We start from the raw sequence: 19,746 nt of genomic DNA, 5'->3' as shown, positions 1-19,746 counted from the left end.
TATATGTACATTTCGTACCTAAGGATGGGGAAATAGCAATAAACATGCATAGGTTTTCTACCATATCCTATTCATATCAGCTAGTCTCGCGGCCACTCAGACCCAGACTAATCTACCCTGGGGCAGATGTGACACACAATCCGGCGTGTCTACACACATGGGTCTGCAGCCCCAGTGCTCTCATTTACACACGGTCCGCAATCTGGCAGACCTCCACGCTGGTCTCCTCCCCAACGCTCTCATTTACACACGGCCCGCAATCCGGCAGGCCTCCATGCTGGTCTCCTCCCCAACGCTCTCATTAACGCCACTTACCAATGACGACCACTTTCCTATGAATACCTTCAGTTTTCTCTCTATATGTTGGGAAGTCTCTCTCACTATTCACTAAGGGCTTGCTACTACAATATTAGGAGTTAGCCAATTAATAATATGTGCCTTCTGCTCCTGGCATCAAAGGTCCCCTCGCTTCCTATTTGTTTGGTCACTCCTTACCTGATTGGGATTTCACATCCGTTCATGCAAACAATGCTCAACTAGAAGAAGAAGTTACCAAGATTGAACAAGAATACAAGGCACATGTCAGTTCACTAAGAACGGGGGTATCTTTTAATATACAATATAGACACATACACAGACCTGTATTATAATGGACACATCCACATGTAACTGACAAAGACTATAGATAGAACACACCGCTACAAGGAAAAGGATTAGCAATACAACAGCCTAGGGAATAAAGACAAGATTAAGATGTAAGTGTAAAGTAAACTAATATGACAGGACCGGTATCACCTGATTAGTGTGAAGTCTTGTTCTAGCTGTCATCTGGGCTCCTCTCTCGTCTGTGTCTTGGCTCATCTCAGACTCTCTCTCTCTCCTGCACTCTTGGTTACACCTCTGCGCTGATCACTTTGCACTGGATTTCTCTCCCCCACGGACTCTCTCTCCACATTCCAACTTCAATCTAATAGTTTCTGCCGTTCTGATGCTGTTCATTCCACTAGCTTGTTCATTCTGGGTATGGTCTCTGTGCCAATGTCCAATTAACTCCAGCTGCTCCCACAGGTTAATCCACGATATACTTCAGTCTCTTCTAAAAGGCATTACTTCAGACTCCAGCTATTCACAGCTCCTCCTGATAAGTAACTGCTTCTGACTGCTTCCTTCAGTTCCAGCTCACTGACTGTCTGTTTGTCTTCTCTCTGTTCCAAGCATTTTCTGTCTCTTCTCCTCTTGCAATTCCACTCCTCCAACTCTACCAACACTCTCTGCTCCTCCAATTCAACTAACTGCAACTTCAGCTCAGCTCTCTCTCTCTCTGCTCTTCCAACAACTCCTCTCTCTTCTACCACTCCAGCTCAACTCACTGACTCCGCCTCTGCACTTCACTGATATAGAATGCTGTTTCCTCATGTTAAGTTCCAGCCATCAGCCTGCCGCCCACCAGATCTCTGCACCACTTCGCATCAAGGACACACACCCAGCTGGCCAGCCTTTTGTGGTGTCTTCGACACAGAGAATAATACAGCCTACCGATAAGGGCTGGCCCAGACCGGTTCTCTCCAAGTGAACAACAGCTTTAACTATAAACTTTACCTTTACTCTGCAAGCCTCTCAGCTCCATCAACATGGAGTCCCTCTAGTTCTAGGCCTGTACGCCTGAGAAGATGAAATAACCCTTAGCTCTGTCAGAGTACCTACATAAACCATACCAATGTGTAATATAAAGTCAGGACCACAGGATCCAACCTCTACTATAAGCAAGTATGTCAAAGCCAATAGGCAAAAGACAGATTAGAGTCAAGAATAAGGGATCTATCATCATATTAAGCAGCTATCCTCTTCTAGGTCTGGAAAAAAGGGCTTAAAAGGGCCAACACAAGCTAGGAATACGTATCCTAGATGTGAGCAAGATTAAAGTCTATACTACTGCCCACTAGGGCCAAAAACCCTGTCAAGACATTCCACCCTTAGACTTTATTTTGCGAACATTTAACAACAACAACATCCATATAAACAAACATCAACATAATCTATCAACAAATCAAAAACCAAAAAACTCTCTAAAATGAATGACAACTTAAAGAAATTCCACCTGAAAGTTAATGTAGGGAATAGAAATCCAACAACCAACTAAAAACAAATCAAAGCACCCTTGACTTGAATGCTGAAACATATCTAAGATTTGATCTGATAACAACAGAAACTAACCAAAGCATCCTCAAACTAAATGTGCCTCAACTTCTAGTGATAACTGGTGAAATCTAGTGATGTAGGGGCTTAATAGTTGAATGAAAACAGCAAGGGGCCTAAATGGGGCCTACCTACTTCGGACAACTTAAGAACTAAATGTGCCTCAACTTCTAATGATAAAACAACAAAGGGCCTAAATGAGGCCTACCTACTATGGTCAACTTAAGCTAATGATAACTCTTGAAATCTATTGGTGTAGGGCCTTGTTTGTGGAATAAGAATAACAATGGGCCTAAATGAGGCCTACCTACTTTGGTCAACTTAAGCTAATGATAACTCATAAAATCTATTGGTGTAGGGGCTTGTTTGTGGAATAAAAATAACAATGGGCCTAAATGAGGCCTACTGACATTGGTCAACTTAAGGAAACATTTGGTGAAATCTGAGAAATAAACATGACAAATTGTTCTCAAGGTCCGGGCAAACATTAATAATAGATGTAGGACATAATCATACTAAAAGACACACCTCCCAGGACAACTTAAAGTCTAGGGTAACCACCCTTGGATCAATCAAAGTGAAAGTGTAATAACAGGAAAATAAAAGACAACCCCATTCCTACAAGATAGCTGGTGTAGCACTATGCATAGAAATATATATAAATGTGGTGTGTATATATAAAAGCACAAAACGGTTAGCACCCAGGTTCTTCACACTGTGGAACACATGTGTGCACCACCATTTAAAAATTAAAACATTTCTGTATCAATCCTTCATTGGCAAAAACTGTTTTGCAGAAAACAGGAAAACTATAATAGGTGACTGCATCCTAAAAAGAAAAGATAGTACTACATAAACATCAAAACCATGAAAACATTTTTTTTTTTTTGTTCAAAAGTGGGGCCTGTTCATAGTGATTGCAAAGAAAAACATGGGAATAATGCAGGCCAAGGAATTACATAACAAAATCCTTTTGCGGGAAACCGTATCATGATGTGTTCTTTTAGAATAATAAAAAATTGTACTATTGGTTTTGTCAAAAATATATCCAAAAATATGGTATGGCTTTTAAACCTGACCGCTGAGGCAGCCAACATAGAGTATAGTCAATCCCTTCCATGCTCATGACTAGCTCAGTCAATGTTCAGCACAGGGGAAATTTGGGGTTCAAGGCAGTCAATTTTTGGGATATCAGTGTAGGTCACCACCCTGCATCTTCATCCGGTACCAAGGAAACACGTCCTCCACCGTTGATCCACCACCAATCCGGTCTGGTCTGGTCTGGTTCCATCTTCCAAAAATAATAAACTAACATAAGAAAGTGAAAAACAAAAAAAGGGAGTGGGGGGTGGGCTGACGCACACACCGAACACCACAACCCAGCAACCTAGGACAAGAAAACAAGTATCATTTATCTAGCAAGATAAAATTTTCCATTTAAAAAGCACCCCAAGTGCTTTTCATTGTCGAAAAAAACAAAACTTAATTAATTAAAAACATTCTTCTAAAGTCAAGAAATAATTAAAATCATATACTTTGAAATTTGTTTGGGCAAAATCTAATTTTTACATACACAGCCAGAAGGGCCTAGTAATACCCTAATCCTCTGTGAGACAGCCCCTCCCTTCAGAAAGATGTTCGTGCTCAGAGCTTTGAATCTGCTCCAAAAAATACGCAGAAGCCAGGCTACAGTGTGAAGTAATTTGAATCACTGCCAAGTGCTGATCTCATTGCAAGAGGAAGGCGCTGCCAAGCACTCGATCTAAGCATCTCTAGTCTCTAATCAGGGAAGCCTACCCAGGCCTACTGTATCTAACTAACTCCAAGGGCCAAGAGTCTGCCAACTACTCTGCATGTACAAGGATCCCTTATTTGCAGGCAATGAAGCTGTCTGCGCCGACAGCAAGGAAGAGCGAGTTGACCCCCCCCTTACATAAACATTCCGTCCGCGGAACAAAATTGGATGTTGGCCAATCATAACAAGACAGGCAGTGTTCGGAGCCTCTAGAGGGAAAAAGCCCCCCTTTACAAAACAGCTGGTCTGAGCCAGGCTAACTTCCAAGGTCGAAAAACACATTCTTTGTAAGCTGTTCCCAGGCCACATTCTCTAACTAACGAAAGCAAATTCAAATGTGGTAAAAAGCAAAGTAATCTGTAACACAGTCATATGCAAGCAATTTAAAATAATTCTGGTACAGTGTACTGCTACTTAAAAGCTCCACTTTCTAAAAAACACTTTTGTCTAACTAATTCAGCTAGAAGGCAAGACATTTGAAACATGGGCATTTATTTAGCATGCAGATCAACACACAAAAAGGGGCAATTTGCTTCTGCACACAAGACTATGCATTTTGCATTTGAAAAAACGAATTATCATGGACTGTTGGGTTTAATATTTCTCTGCACATATATATATCAGGCAGCATGTTTAATGAACACTGCTTTTACCGTGCAAGGTATTACCTTTCTATCAACAGCTTGTCAAAGTACATAGGCTAGCCTTGTAACTAAATGCAAATTAAACTAATGTAAGGGACACATAGCAATGCATTAAGATGGTAGTGTGTCATAGTTATCATTTTTAGTCAAAATAGAACAATATATTCTGCTCCACCCTAACTATACACACTAGCATCCAAAAAATAAAAAACGAAAACACAATATATACTGTTAGCTGTTGAAAGGGAAATAATATTAAAACAACATAAAATGCAAACACATTTCATCATTGATTTATACCAACCAGGGGCAACATGTAATTTTGCATAGCAGCATAATTTATCGTGCAAGCCTTTCAATTCAACCTAGTAAAAGGGCCAAATTCATATATTATCAAACAACCATTTATTTTCCAACTGAGTGGGTTAACTTACATATGCTGGTCTGCTGCATATTAAAACAACTACATTTGAAAAAAGGTTCAGCTTGCATCAGGGAAAAATAATAATGAGAACACATTTGTTTTAAAAGCACACGGTTGCCTGTCACTAATTAAAAGCACATGTTACTGTGCACTGTTGGGCAAGAATAACTACTCACAATCTGTGATCATTCTAAAACACCGGTCTATTTGGAAAACCCTCAAAGAAATAATTAATGAAAACAGCCCGTAGCGTGCACTCTAACTGGGCCATCTTTTTAATCATTCACTCATTTTAAATCATGCATTCAAAAATAATTCTCCACACGTCTGTGGATGCATATTAAGTAGCACATTTAAAAGAACACTGCTCTCTCCGTGCAGACCCTTATCTCAATCCGACTGGTTGATTTATAACTTACCGACCTCTAAGAGTCAGACACATGAAACATCAGCTCCAAGGCAAACCCACACAAATTCGTAGACGCAATTCAAAAAGAATGTTAAATGAACAGAGCCCTACGCTCAGCACAAGATGTTACCTTTCCATCAAGAAGCTGACAAAGCACATAGGCAGACTCAGAAACCAATAAAAGTCAAATCAAATCATCAACCATCAAAAACACTCACTGACTTTTATAGTCAGCTCAAATAACCATGCATGTTAAACAGCATGTTAAAATAAATACTGCCATCTCAATTCAAGATATTAACCCTTTGGCAGCTCAAACAAAATCATTCCCAATGACTGCAGTACATGGGAAATTTCAAGAAATTATCTCTCCACGTTTTCACATAACACGTACGCACATCTACAAAACAAATCCCCCAAGCATTTGAAAGAGATCCAGCTCTCTCCTACTTAACGCAACAATAACATGCTCTATCCAAGCCATAACCACATGGCGCTATTCACAAGCCATATTTACAATGAAAGTCAACAAGTTCAAAAAATGACATGCTCCACACAAGGAATATATGCAAGGCGCAATTCACAAGGAACACAGCAAGTCAAAATGAGAACATGCTCCTCACAAGCCACAATTACATGGTGCTATTAACAAGCCATATTTACAAGAAAAAAAGTCATATTACATTGAACACATTTCACATTGCACAGCATAAGCAGACGCAGCAAGCAATTTAATGGGCAATTTAAAAGCATTTTTTACACACATTTGTACAATTGGACCATCACAAAGATGTTACTGGCTCCCTCATGTAATGTCATCCGTCAACCCTGACAGTTCAAACACCAAAATGAAAACCTTTACTACCACCCTGCGTAAGTCAAATGCCATGATGTACTGCAATCTCCTCACGCTGCAACTGTTCAAGCCTATAGGTCACACAGGCTACATAAACTGCAAAACTACACCAGATGGAACTGGCGCTCAGGGCACTCCCTCACAACACATGGGAACCTCTCCAAGCACATGGCCAGATCACACAGGATTCGTAAACGGACGACTACACCAGATGGAACTGGCGTTCAGGGCACTCCCTCACAACACATGGGAACCTCTCCAAGCACACGGCCAGGACACACAGTATTCGTAAACAGTCGACTACGCCAGATGTAATGACCAGATTTTCCGCTTAGATGGAATCAGCCCCTAGGGGCCCCTCTAACCCAGCCAGAACGTAATCACCTCCCTCCTTAGAACGTATTTACAATGGGTATGGATACATATATGTACATTTCGTACCTAAGGATGGAGAAATAGCAATAAACATGCATAGGTTTTCTACCATATCCTATTCATATCAGCTAGTCTCGCGGCCACTCAGACCCAGACTAATCTACCCTGGGGCAGATGTGACACACAATCCGGCGTGTCTACACACATGGGTCTGCAGCCCCAGTGCTCTCATTTACACACGGTCCGCAATCTGGCAGACCTCCACGCTGGTCTCCTCCCCAACGCTCTCATATACACACGGCCCGCAATCCGGCAGGCCTCCACGCTGGTCTCCTCCCCAACGCTCTCATTAACGCCACTTACCAATGACGACCACTTTCCTATGAATACCTTCAGTTTTCTGTCTATATGTTGGGAAGTCTCTCTCACTATTCACTAAGGGCTTGCTACTACAATATTAGGAGTTAGCCAATTAATAATATGTGCCTTCTGCTCCTGGCATCAAAGGTCCCCTCGCTTCCTATTTGTTTGGTCACTCCTTACCTGATCGGGATTTCACATCCGTTCATGCAAACAATGCTCAACTAGAAGAAGAAGTTACCAAGATTGAACAAGAATACAAGGCACATGTCAGTTCACTAAGAACGGGGGTATCGTTTAATATACAATATAGACACATACACAGATCTGTATTATAATGGACACATCCACATGTAACTGACAAAGACTATAGATAGAACGCACCGCTGCAAGGAAAAGGATTAGCAATACAACAGCCTAGGGAATAAAGACAAGATTAAGATGTAAGTGTAAAGTAAACTAATATGACAGGACCGGTATCACCTGATTAGTGTGAAGTCTTGTTCTAGCTGTCATCTGGGCTCCTCTCTCGTCTGTGTCTTGGCTCATCTCAGACTCTCTCTCTCTCCTGCACTCTTGGATACACCTCTGCGCTGATCACTTTGCACTGGATTTCTCTCCCCCACGGACTCTCTCTCCACATTCCAACTTCAATCTAATAGTTTCTGCCGTTCTGATGCTGTTCATTCCACTAGCTTGTTCATTCTGGGTACGGTCTCTGTGCCAATGTCCAATTAACTCCAGCTGCTCCCACAGGTTAATCCACGATATACTTCAGTCTCTTCTAAAAGGCATTACTTCAAACTCCAGCTATTCACAGCTCCTCCTGATAAGTAACTGCTTCTGACTGCTTCCTTCAGTTCCAGCTCACTGACTGTCTGTTTGTCTTCTCTCTGTTCCAAGCATTTTCTGTCTCTTCTCCTCTTGCAATTCCACTCCTCCAACTCTACCAACACTCTCTGCTCCTCCAATTCAACTAACTGCAACTTCAGCTCAGCTCTCTCTCTCTCTGCTCTTCCAACAACTCCTCTCTCTTCTACCACTCCAGCTCAACTCACTGACTCCGCCTCTGCACTTCACTGATATAGAATGCTGTTTCCTCATGGAAAGTTCCAGCCATCAGCCTGCCGCCCACCAGATCTCTGCACCACTTCGCATCAAGGACACACACCCAGCTGGCCAGCCTTTTGTGGTGTCTTCGACACAGAGAATAATACAGCCTACCGATAAGGGCTGGCCCAGACCGGTTCTCTCCAAGTGAACAACAGCTTTAACTATAAACTTTACCTTTACTCTGCAAGCCTCTCAGCTCCATCAACATGGAGTCCCTCTAGTTCTAGGCCTGTACGCCTGAGAAGGATGAAATAACCCTTAGCTCTGTCAGAGTACCTACATAAACCATACCAATGTGTAATATAAAGTCAGGACCACAGGATCCAACCTCTACTATAAGCAAGTATGTCAAAGCCAATAGGCAATAGACAGATTAGAGTCAAGAATGAGGGATCTATCATCATATTAAGCAGCTATCCTCTTCTAGGCCTGGAAAAAAGGGCTTAAAAGGGCCAACACAAGCTAGGAATACGTATCCTAGATGTGAGCAAGATTAAAGTCTATACTACTGCCCACTAGGGCCAAAAACCCTGTCAAGATAACACCCTAGCGGTGTCAACCGTCTTCCCGCCCTTTACCCACTATGATGGACAGCTCACTCGAGGGACCCCGGCGCCCTTCAACGCGATGGCAAAGATAATCAGCCCCAAAAAATTGTGCGCCTAATCGAGGCTGGGCAGGTGTGCTTTCTCCCTATATCTACAGTCGAAAATTAGCTATGATTCTCGATGGAGGCCTTTGCATCCTTGACTTTCACGAGTGCAATCCCTGTGCAGTTCCTGTGACCAGGAGCTTCCTTCTCCCCATCTGCTTCTCTGATCGGTGCCTGACCTTTTTTACACACAAGAGGCATGTGAACTCGCAAAGAAGCCCCCCTTTTGCCCCCCACACACACACTAGCGGTGTGCACCGTCTTCCCGCCCTTTACCCACTATGATGGACAGCTCACTCGAGGGACCCCGGCGCCCTTCGGCACGATGGCAAAGTTAATCAGCCCCAAGAAATTGTGCACTGTGTCGAGGCTGGGCAGGTGTGCTTTTTCCCCATATCTACCGTCTAAAATTAGCTATGATGCTTGATAGAGGCCTTTGCATCCTTGACTTTCACAAGTGCAATCCCCGTGCAGTTCCAATGACCAGGAGCTTCTTTCTCCCCGTCTGCTGCTCTGATCGGTGCCTGACCTTTTATACACACAAGAGGCATATGAACTCGCAACTAAGCCCCCCTGTTTGCCCCCCCCCCACACACTAGCGGTGTGCACCGTCTTCCCGCCCTATACCTACTATGATGTACAGCTCACTCGAGGGACCCCGGCGCCCTTCTGCGCGATGGCAAAGTTATTCAGCCCCAAAAAATCGTGCACTTTGTCAAAGCTGGGCAGGTGTGCTATCTCCCCATATCTACAGTCGAAAATTAGCTATGATGCTTGATGGAGGCCTTTGCATCCTTGACCTTCACGAGTGCAATCCCCATGCAGTTCCTGTGACCAGTAGCTTCTTTCTCCCCATCTGCTGCTCTGATTGGTGCCTGACCTGTTAGACACACAAGAGGCATGTGAACTTGCAAAGAAGCCCACCCCCGTTTGCCCCCCACACACTAGCGGTGTGCACCGTCTTCCCGCCCTTTACCCATTATGATGGAGAGCTCACTCGAGGGACCCCGGCGCCCTTCGGCACGATGGCAAAGTTAATCAGCCCCAAAAAATTGTGCGATTTGTCGAGGCTGGGCAAGTGTGCTTTCTCCCCATATCTACCATCGAAAATTAGCTATGATGCTTGATGGAGGCCTTTGCATCCTTGACTTTCACAAGTGCAATCCCTGTGCAGTTCCTGTGACCAGGAGCTTCTTTCTCCCCATCTGCTGCTCTGATCGGTGCCTGACCTTTTATACACACAAGAGGCATGTGAACTCACAAAGAAGCCCACCCCGTTTCCCCCCAGACACTAGCGGTTTGCACCATCTTCCCGCCCTTTACCCACTATGATGGACAGCTTACTCGAGGGACCCCGGCGCCCTTCTGCGCGATGGCAAAGTTAATCAGCCTCAAAAAATCGTGCACTTTGTCGAGGCTAGGCGGGTGTGCTTTCTCCCCATATCTACAGTCGAAAATTAGCTATGATGCTTGATGGAGGCCTTTGCATCCTTGACTTTCACGAGTGCAATCCCCGTGCAGTTCTTGTAACCAGTAACTTCTTTCTCCCCATCTGCTGTTCTGATCGGTGCCTGACCTTTTATACACACAAGAGGCATGTGAACTCGCAAAGAAGCCCCCCCTGTATCCCCCCATATGCACTAGCGGTGTGCACCGTCTTACCGCCCTTTACCCACTATGATGGACCGCTCACTCGAGGGACCCCCGCGCCCTTCAACGCGATGGCAAAGTTAATCAGTCCTTTCTTAGATGCAAATTGACACAAAAAGTCTCTTTCAACTCTCGATAAATTAAGTTCTGATGAGCAAAACTCAAAGAGGCTTTCTTCTTCTTCAAAGCACCAAAGACAAAGTGAGCTACCTCGGGTTCTGCACCAAATCACATCACATCATTTCTCCAACCATGTAATAGGAATGGTAACTATTGGCTGAGCCTTAGCCCTTTTTTCTACTTTTTCCCATTTTAATCTTGTGAAACTCTTGTGGTATCGTAAAACACATCGTGTCAAGCTCACTAATTTTTCTACAGGTCTGGTGAGCCTCTTGTGAGATTGCACATGTCCATACAGCAAGCTTCACTCCCTGAAGCTTGTGAGCTACTCTCACAAGATTCTTGTTGGATTTCAACAACATTTTACGTAAACAATTGTATGGGGAACAAAGTGTACTCTCTACAGCCAATCACTTACATGACAGGTATGCATAGTAGGATGTGGGGAGAGGCTGGCCTCTCCACTAAGACCCCTCTAATGGGTGATGGGTGCCTGTAGTTAGATGTCTGGATGGACTGGTCAAATTAAAATTAACATTCAAAACTATTTGTACATTTTTTTTTTCATAACATTTTTATTGCAGAAACACAGAAAATACCAGCCTGTAAGGAGCACTTCAGCTGAACCATATTAGGAAGAGTATTAATGATTAGTATAGTGTCACACGGCCATTCAGCCCACACCCCGGAGGTCGGGCGGCAAGTGTAGATCGCACGTTGAAGGCATACTTTCAAGAGCCAGTTTAGGCATTCAAAGTCTAGGAAAACCTCTGCTTTTTTTTTCTTTGTTTAACACCAACCCCCCCCCAATTATTCATTTTAACTGAAACCATTGCTACAGTCATGTGATGAGCCACTTCTTACACTTCTGGCTGCCTTCATGATAGTTTCTCCGGATACACATGCATATTACTGTGCAGCTTATCTTCCCCCGCCCGACACCCCCCCACCCGAAACCTTAGTCTTCAGAGTTTTGTGTTCTCGCATCTCACTCCGGCCCTCCAATGATCTCACATAAGGCTTTATATTCCTTTCTGTTCCATTCCGGATTACACTTGCGATCTCGCACCCCCCTCTCCTCTGGTGTACTCCCTCACCGCCCTCCCTCCAGTCCATGGTACCATCTACACTTGGCCCATACTCTGCGGAACTTTTTGGGGCAGCCTCTCGCCTTATAGGTCACCCTTTCTGATGCCATAAAAAAGGTCTAGACCCCGTCTCCATTCCTCAATGTCTGGTGTCTCTGTGGCCCCCCAGTATTTTGCTATGTCTCTTTTGGCTACTACCAGTGCTAGCACCAGGAAAATGAGCAGTGGGCGTGGCAGATCCACCTCGTTCGTCATGCCCAGTAGGGCCAGCTTAGGCTCCAGCGATAGTTCCACCCCTATAACTTCCCCCAGTTCATTGAAAATGTGTGACCAGTAGGTTTGTATGTTCGCGCATGCCCATATGGTGTGGTAGAAGTTCCCTTGTTGTTGACGGCACCGAAGGCAAGCCGGGTCACTTATTTTCCCCATTTTAAGGAGTCGTATTCTATCGAAGTACGTTCTGTGGAGTACATTTAACTGAATAAGGCGTAGCCTTGATTTAATCGCTACTTCCCGGGGATGCATGAGGACGATCTCCCAGTCCAGACCTTCCATGACCCCACATCTACCTCCCATATGCCCCTAAGTTTTGTCAAGTCACCTAGCATGTTATTAGTCAGAGTTTTGTATGTGAGGGAGACCACCTGGCCTGTTATCTGTTCCTGGAGGAGTCTACCTTCCAGCGGCGCGTACTCCGGCAGTTCTGTGAGCGTGATATTTTGGGCCCTCCAAGCATGTCTCAGCTGTGTGTATTTGAACATTTGTGAGTGGTGCAGCCCAAACTCAGTCTGAAGTGCCTGGAGGGACTTCAGTTCTCCCCTGGAGATCACATCCCCTATGCTCGATATGCCGATGTCGTCCCACCTTTGGAAGCCCCGCAGCTTACAGAGTTCTTTTAGCCATTGGCAGTGCCACAACGGCGTTTGTCTGGTGGGTTTCGCTTCCCATCCCATACGTTTAGCTCTCACTGTGATTACCGTCGCCGGTAGGAGCGACGTCCTCGCCTTACCACCATATAGATAGTATAGTATGTTTTTGGGTGACATTTTGTATCTTTCGAGTGCATATGTCGGGTGATCCACCGGTGCATGGATCCAATCGTTTATCGGAGTCAAGTGTTCCGCCCGATAGTAGGCCTCTAGGTTGGGTAGCGAGATCCCTTCATTAGAGTGTCTGCAGGGCTATCCGCGGTTGCTTTCCTAACCATAGAAAGGTACGAAGATACGCATGTATCTTCGGTATCGTCGCAGTCGGGAGTGGGTAATATTCATTTTGAAGCGCGTAGAGGAACTTAGGTAGGGTAATCGTTTTGTGCATTGCCGCCCGGCCCAGAAGGGTGAGCGGCAACTGTTTCCACCTATTCATGTCCCCCACTACATCTCCCATAATCCGTTCTATGTTTTTGGTAAAGGAGAGTTTCCTGTCTAGGGTAATACATATACCCAGGTATTGGAAGCCTGCGGCGGTGGTGACCAGTCGCTCAGGCAAGTTCCCCCACTCCTCCTTCCCCTGTGGATCATATATAACTGACTTATGCCAATTAATGGTATGGCCTGCTCTCGCTCCAAAACTGTCTAATTCCCTAAACAACTCCGGCACCGTAATGTCAGGTTTAGTGATGTACAGTAGTACATCGTCGGCATAGAGTGATATTTTTTCTTGCACCGCAGCTGAGGCCTCTCGCGAAAAGCCATGAATATCTGGGTTCCGTCTTATCTTCAGTGCCAGGATTTCGATGGTTAGTGTGAATAGAAGGGGGGATAACGGGCACCCCTGGCATGTACTCCTCTCAACTCGGAATTCGCGGGATAATCTCCCATTCACTCTCACTCACGCTCTCGCGCAGTGTATAGGAGCTGTATCCACCCCCGAAATTTTGGGCCGAGGCCAAACCTTTGAAGCGCCGCCATGAGAAAGGGCCAGTGCACCGCATCAAACGCTTTTTCGGCGTCGAATGAAAGAAACCAGTGGGGTTCACTCCTTCCCTTGACTTCTTGCAGCCAGTTGTGTGTGCGTCTGAGGTTTAATTTGGTTGCTCTATCCGGCAGAAACCCCGACTGGTCCATATGGACGAGGTCTGGGACTACCGATCTCGGGCGATTAGCTAAGATAGTAGCTATAATCTTCACCTCCATATTAAGGAGAGAGATGGGGCGATAGGAGACAAAGTCATCCTTAGGTTTGCCCTCCTTATATATCGGCACAATGGTGGCCAGTGCGAGGTCTGGTGGCAGGATCCCCGCCTGGTATGATTCGGTGAAGAGGATTTTAAGGTGTCACATTAGGAGATTGGTTGCCTTTTTAAAGAATTCTGCTGGGAACCCGTTTGGTCCCGGTGTCTTACCCGTTTTCAATTTCGTTATAGCTTCCGATATCTCGTCTAACGTGATATCCGCTTCCAGAACCGTACAGGTTTCGGAGGACAGTGTTGGCACCTCAGTCTATTCCATATATTGCAACGCCACGTCGGTGTCCCCCAGGGCTTTGGCTTCATAGAAGCGTTCGTATGGGTCGCGAATGCCTCTGCAATCTCCTCATCATTGCATACCATTCCCCCTTCCGCCAATTTAATTTGTTCCACCCACCTTGCCGCCCTTTCCTTCCTAATCAAACATCCCAGGAGCCTACCAGATTTATCCCCCACATCGTAGAGACGATGGAGAGTTGCCAAGGATTGTGTCCTCACCTCATTAGAGACCACCTCTCTATATTTCTGTTGAGTTTCAAGCAGTTGTCGCAGAGTCCCCGCGCCCTTGTGTGCTTGATATTCCTCTTCCAGATTCAAAATCGTGGCTTCCATGTCTGCTACCTCCACTTGTTGTTTCCGTCTCTCCTCCCCCAACCTCCTCTGTATTCTATCTCGTAGCACCGGCTTCATCGCCTCCCAGAAAGTTGTCCAAGAAGTAACTGAACCTTCATTCTCCGCTACATACACCTTAATGTCTGCCCTAATGCCACGTGTGATCTCCGGTGTCTTTAGGTCCCACGCCGCCAGACGCCATTCAGCACCTCTCTTCCCCCTCCCTCCTCCCACCTTTGCATATAGGGGTGAGTGGTCCGATATTCCCCTCGCTTTGTAGTCTACCACATCATCTGCTGTGAGGTATTGCCTCGCTACAAAGATATAGTCGAGCCTGGAAAAGACCCTATGTGCCCCGGAGTAAAATGAATAAGCGGTCTGTGTAGGATGGCGCCATCGCCATACGTCAGTGAGTCCTATATTAGTCATCAGTTGTGACAGAGCTGTCTGCGCTCCCCCTCTACGCGCTTGCCCCATACGATCTTGTTCTTCAGACATTACATTGTTGAAATCGCCCCCCACTATTTGCATGGTGTCTGCTGTATCTAAGAGAATGGACGTGAGTGCCTTGAGCGTGCGTGCTTGGAGCTTCGGTGGCGCATAGACCGAGATTATAGTGTACCTTTGTCTCCTCCACGTCCCTTGCACTCCCACATATGTTCCTTGAGGGTCACTCCATGTTCGTGTGGTGCAGAACGGGGATGACTTTTTGATTAGGATCGCTACTCCTCTGGAGTCCGAGGTGTACCCTGCATGTGCCAAGACCTTGTATCGACCTCTTGCTATGAACGCACACTTATCCCCTCTAAGGTGTGTTTCTTGCAGTAGAATGATGTCCGGTGCTGTTCTCTTAAGGTATGTATTCACCAATCCCCTTTTAACCTCATAGATGGTCGTAAACATCCCTCCCCAGTGCTGCGCTGTCCATTGGAACTAGTGCTGAATGGACGTCAATGGTCGTGCGCAGCACTGGGGAGGTAGTGCTGCCGTCGGCCAACGCCCCGACGCAGCACTTAAGGGGTTAATTTTTGATCCCAGGCCGTTCACATTCCACGTTAGGATAGAGACTCCCCCGTCCTCCCTTTGCGGTACAGCTAATGTACCTGCCATTGTGTATATCGATTCTCATCTACTGTAGGTACCGGTGATGGATGTATGGATCGGTGTGTCGAAGTGTATGTTTGTAGCTCACCTCCCACTGTTCCCCCCCCAACTTTGCTCCCCCCCTCCCCAACTTGATAGAACATTGCATCCCCTTGCTCCCCCCTCCTCCCCAACACCCTCCCCTTCCAGACTCATCCCAGTATAGGACAGAGCTTTCAGCGGGAGCCGGTCTGTCGCCCACCCTTGCCCCCCCATTGTTCAACTACCTCTCACCCTTCCCCCCAAAGTGGAATGCAGTGAGGTTACTAGTCCAAACTCTGTGCCCAATCAGGCAACCAAACCAACTCAGGAAACACAAACTATTCAGATGCTAAAAAACAAGGGGCAGTGTCAATTTATGAGTCTCCGGTCGTCCCGGCCGTTGTCTCTGGATACCCACTCAATCAACGTTCATGAATGTGAATCTTGTGTAGCCGTATAAGTCCCGCTATTCTTGTCGGAGGAGTCCTGTTATAGGTGGCGTATCTCCTTTACCAGTGGATGCATCGAGTTCTGTCCCTCTCCTTGCTCATCTTCCTCGGCTTCCGAAGCTCCACCGTCTGCATCGTCTTCTTCCTCTCCTTCTGAGCGTATTTGCTGACGGATACCCTGCCGTCTGGAGCCCGCTGTGGATGATTCCCCAGGCGACTCCGATCGCCCTCTCCTCACCCCCATGGAGGTGCGTGCCTGGTACGGTGTCCCAGGCGTGCAGGAATGTAGCCTTCTAGATCTCCGTCTTTGCGGTTTAGGAAGTCCCCACTGTGCTTTCTCCCTTAGTGACCTGTCCACTTCCTCACGCCCTGCCGCTTCTCTGCTATTGAGGATCGGTCTCTCCTCGAGCCACTGCCATGCATCTTCAGGGTGGTTAAAGAATATTGATTTTTCTTTGTATATGACTTTAAGTTTAGCCGGGAAAAGCAGCATTTAGGTGATATTCATTGTCCTGAGTTTCGCCTTCACTGTGTCGAAGGAGCGTCTCTGTTTCTGCACCTCCTGGCTGTAATCCGGGAAGATCATGATGTTTGTGTTCTCCAATCGAATCTCTCTCAGTTTTCATGCTTCCTGCAGTATCAAATCCCTGTCTGCAAAATCGAGAAAGCGCGTGATAACCGGTCTCGCACCCTCCGGCGGTTTTGCTAGTAGTGCTCTATGCGCTCTTTCAATGACAAAGCACGCAGATAATTTTGCCGCTGGGAAGGTAGCAGACAGCCATGTGTGAAGGAACGCCGTCATGTTATTTCCCTCGATTCCTTCTGAGGAAATAGAAATTTTACGTGGCCAGTGTGTCCCCTACATGTACCCCATGTATGTCTATGTCACCATGCACTTCCCCTCTTCTGCCTGTATTATAATGCCTCCGCATTCCCGTCCAATGTTAGCATGTCAGTCACCAAGCCCTCCATGAAAGAAATGTTAATTCTGCACTGAGGCCTATGTTGCCAATGTATTTGCATGGTGCACGTTTAAAAATCGACATGAACTCGTTTATGTGGCTCAGCTGAGCCAGGACCCGAATTCAGGCTCCATGCCTCCTGACACTCTGAAAACTGCAGTGTAGCTTAGTTTAGCTATGTATCCCTGACCTCTCACAAACTTCCTTTTCAGCCGAGAGGTGCCCAGCCTGGCCTGCCAAGACAGTATTTTGCTTACAGTTATCTGCTCTGCTCCACAGAAACACATTCCTGCTTAATGAAAAGGGTAAACATATTCCGCCTGCAGAAGATAGGGCCTAGCCTTTCTGTCTCCATTCAAGTGATTTACAGAACTCGCATCCATAGAAGGCCCATGGCCCCACGCAATACACGAAGAAATATATGCACACACTAACATTTAGTGATGAGCAGCCTTTGCTCGAGCGACCTTTAAGTCAGATAATACATCCTCCAAACTCAAGATATCAGATAATACCAGAAGTGCAGGTCATACTGACATCCAAGGCTTCTCTACAAGCACGAAAGTCATCTCCCTCCAGCTTCCCCCAGTTACACGTTAATTCTACGTCATGACCAAGTCGCGCACACAAGTAGGGTAAGGGTTCCAGCTGACAATGCAGACCCCTTCCATGTATCCACCCACCTATGACACACCTATGATTCATCAAGTGAACACCCACGTGTATGCCTTCTTTTCACGCCCATGTGCTCTTATCTCTCACCTTCGCATGCTCCGCCTTCTCTATGCAAGTTAATGTATGTTTTAACTATAAATAATGAACTCTGTGAATAAAGTTCAGATGACGATCCTTCCTGATCCCTAGTGGTGATGGAACCCGATTCTCCCTTAACTCGAGTTACTGAATAAAGCCCTTCTGAATCGGACACCACGGACTCTGCCTCTCATTATATGCATGATCCTTGTTAATGTATAGAAATTCCGACAGGGTAATTATTTTATTTACCACATAATCTGGCGCCCGAACAGGGACCAGTCCCCTTCCCCACGCGCCGGTGCTGTAGGTCCAGCCCCCTGCCCCCTTCTACAGCCGTGACGGACTTCAAGTGTACACGACAGCGGGACTTCCTGCCTACTCCCTCAGGCCCACAGAGGAGACGGAGACTGCGACCAGGCATCCACACGAGCCGGTGAGGATTGCGGACCATCCCACCCAGAGCCCAAGCCGAGAGAGCAAGGTCCGAGGTATCCCGAGGCCCACCTGTTCCGAGGCGCATGCGCAGCAGGCGCAGCAGGCGCAGCAGTAGTAGCAGTATCGAGTTTCCGAGGCTTTCAAGTTCAAGTTCTGCTTCCCGGTGAGTACCGTTATTGGGAACGCATAAATACGGATTCATTTATTTGAGTCCGGTAAAGACGTGTCTGGGTACACAGACACTGTAAAGACGTGCCCCATTCAGTGGACGCGGTAAAGACGTGTCTCTTTATGAGACCGGTATGGTTGTACTGTTTTGCAGTACATAAAGTAAACAGTTTTTCGGGATCATGTTTTTTTCTATGTACTAGTTAGGATGTATCTGTTTTTAATGTTTTAGTGTTGTTGTGTGAATGGTTGTTTTCAGTCTATTCTTGTGTATATTGTGTTTTCGTTAAAGTTAGTTCCAACATGCCACTGTTTTCGAAACTACGTCAGATAGGGACCAGGAAAAGGATACTCGAAGAGTCAGTTCCCGTCCCGCCTAGAGACACACCTGGTCATTTCATGTATCAGAAGCAAGGGCTAGATGCCATACTGTTTTTAGACTTATGGGTAGATTACACGAAGGATCTAGAAGAAAAGTATAGATGGCCTGCCTCAGGAACTTGGGATGCTGAATGCATTATGAGAGTAGAGGAAGCACTATGGAAAAAGAAAGTTAGACCGTCCCAGAAAGATGCCATTGAGTTATGGCGTAAAGAAGCGCATAGGAGAACAGAGAAAGAATTCCACAAAGCAGAGAGAAGTAAAGAGGCAGCAGAAAAAGCCAGAGAAAAAGAACTAAAGGAAGAGGGGGAACGGGTCAAGGCGGAGCAAGCAGATCAAGAAAGAAATGCCCTCATTACAGGCATGTATCCCGTCCTCGCTGAAGGACTAGCTAAAGTGACCCCCTCAGAAGTACCCAGTAATTTGCCGCCACCACTGATACCGACTAAAGTACGTAGGCATAGACAGACAGAAGCTGAGGCTTTTATTTCCTCATATCTAGCGGAGCCTGCTCCGGATTATGTAAACGCAGAATTCCCTCCTCCTGTCCCTTCCGTCAACAATCCTTTTCTCCCTCCGCACCCACCACAGGATCAGCTTACACAACTGCTTCCTCCACCGACCGTGAAAGACGACTTAGGACAAGGGGCAGTGGGAGGGGGGCCACCAGCATCACCACAAACACCGGCAGCATCCCGAGCACTGCAAGGGTTAGGACCACAACGAACGCCACAAATGACAGCATCACCCTATAAGCATAATGTAACGATTTCACATTGTATATACGATCCAGTACCAGGTGTGGGTGCAATGCTCGTGTTCTCACTACGGCTAAGATGCGCTGCAGAGTATCTGATTACATTACCAGGCATGAAGAAACATTTAGACAAAATATACCATTTCATTAAAACGGGGGAGGGACCCGAGAGTATAGAAGAGGCCATGGGACAAAGAAAGGTAGAGGTTAAAAACATAATTTTACATTTTT

This window comes from Lissotriton vulgaris, chromosome 8 (assembly GCF_964263255.1).
Source record: "Lissotriton vulgaris chromosome 8, aLisVul1.2, whole genome shotgun sequence".
Lineage (NCBI taxonomy): Eukaryota > Metazoa > Chordata > Amphibia > Caudata > Salamandridae > Lissotriton > Lissotriton vulgaris.
Note: the sequence above shows the minus strand (reverse complement) of the source record.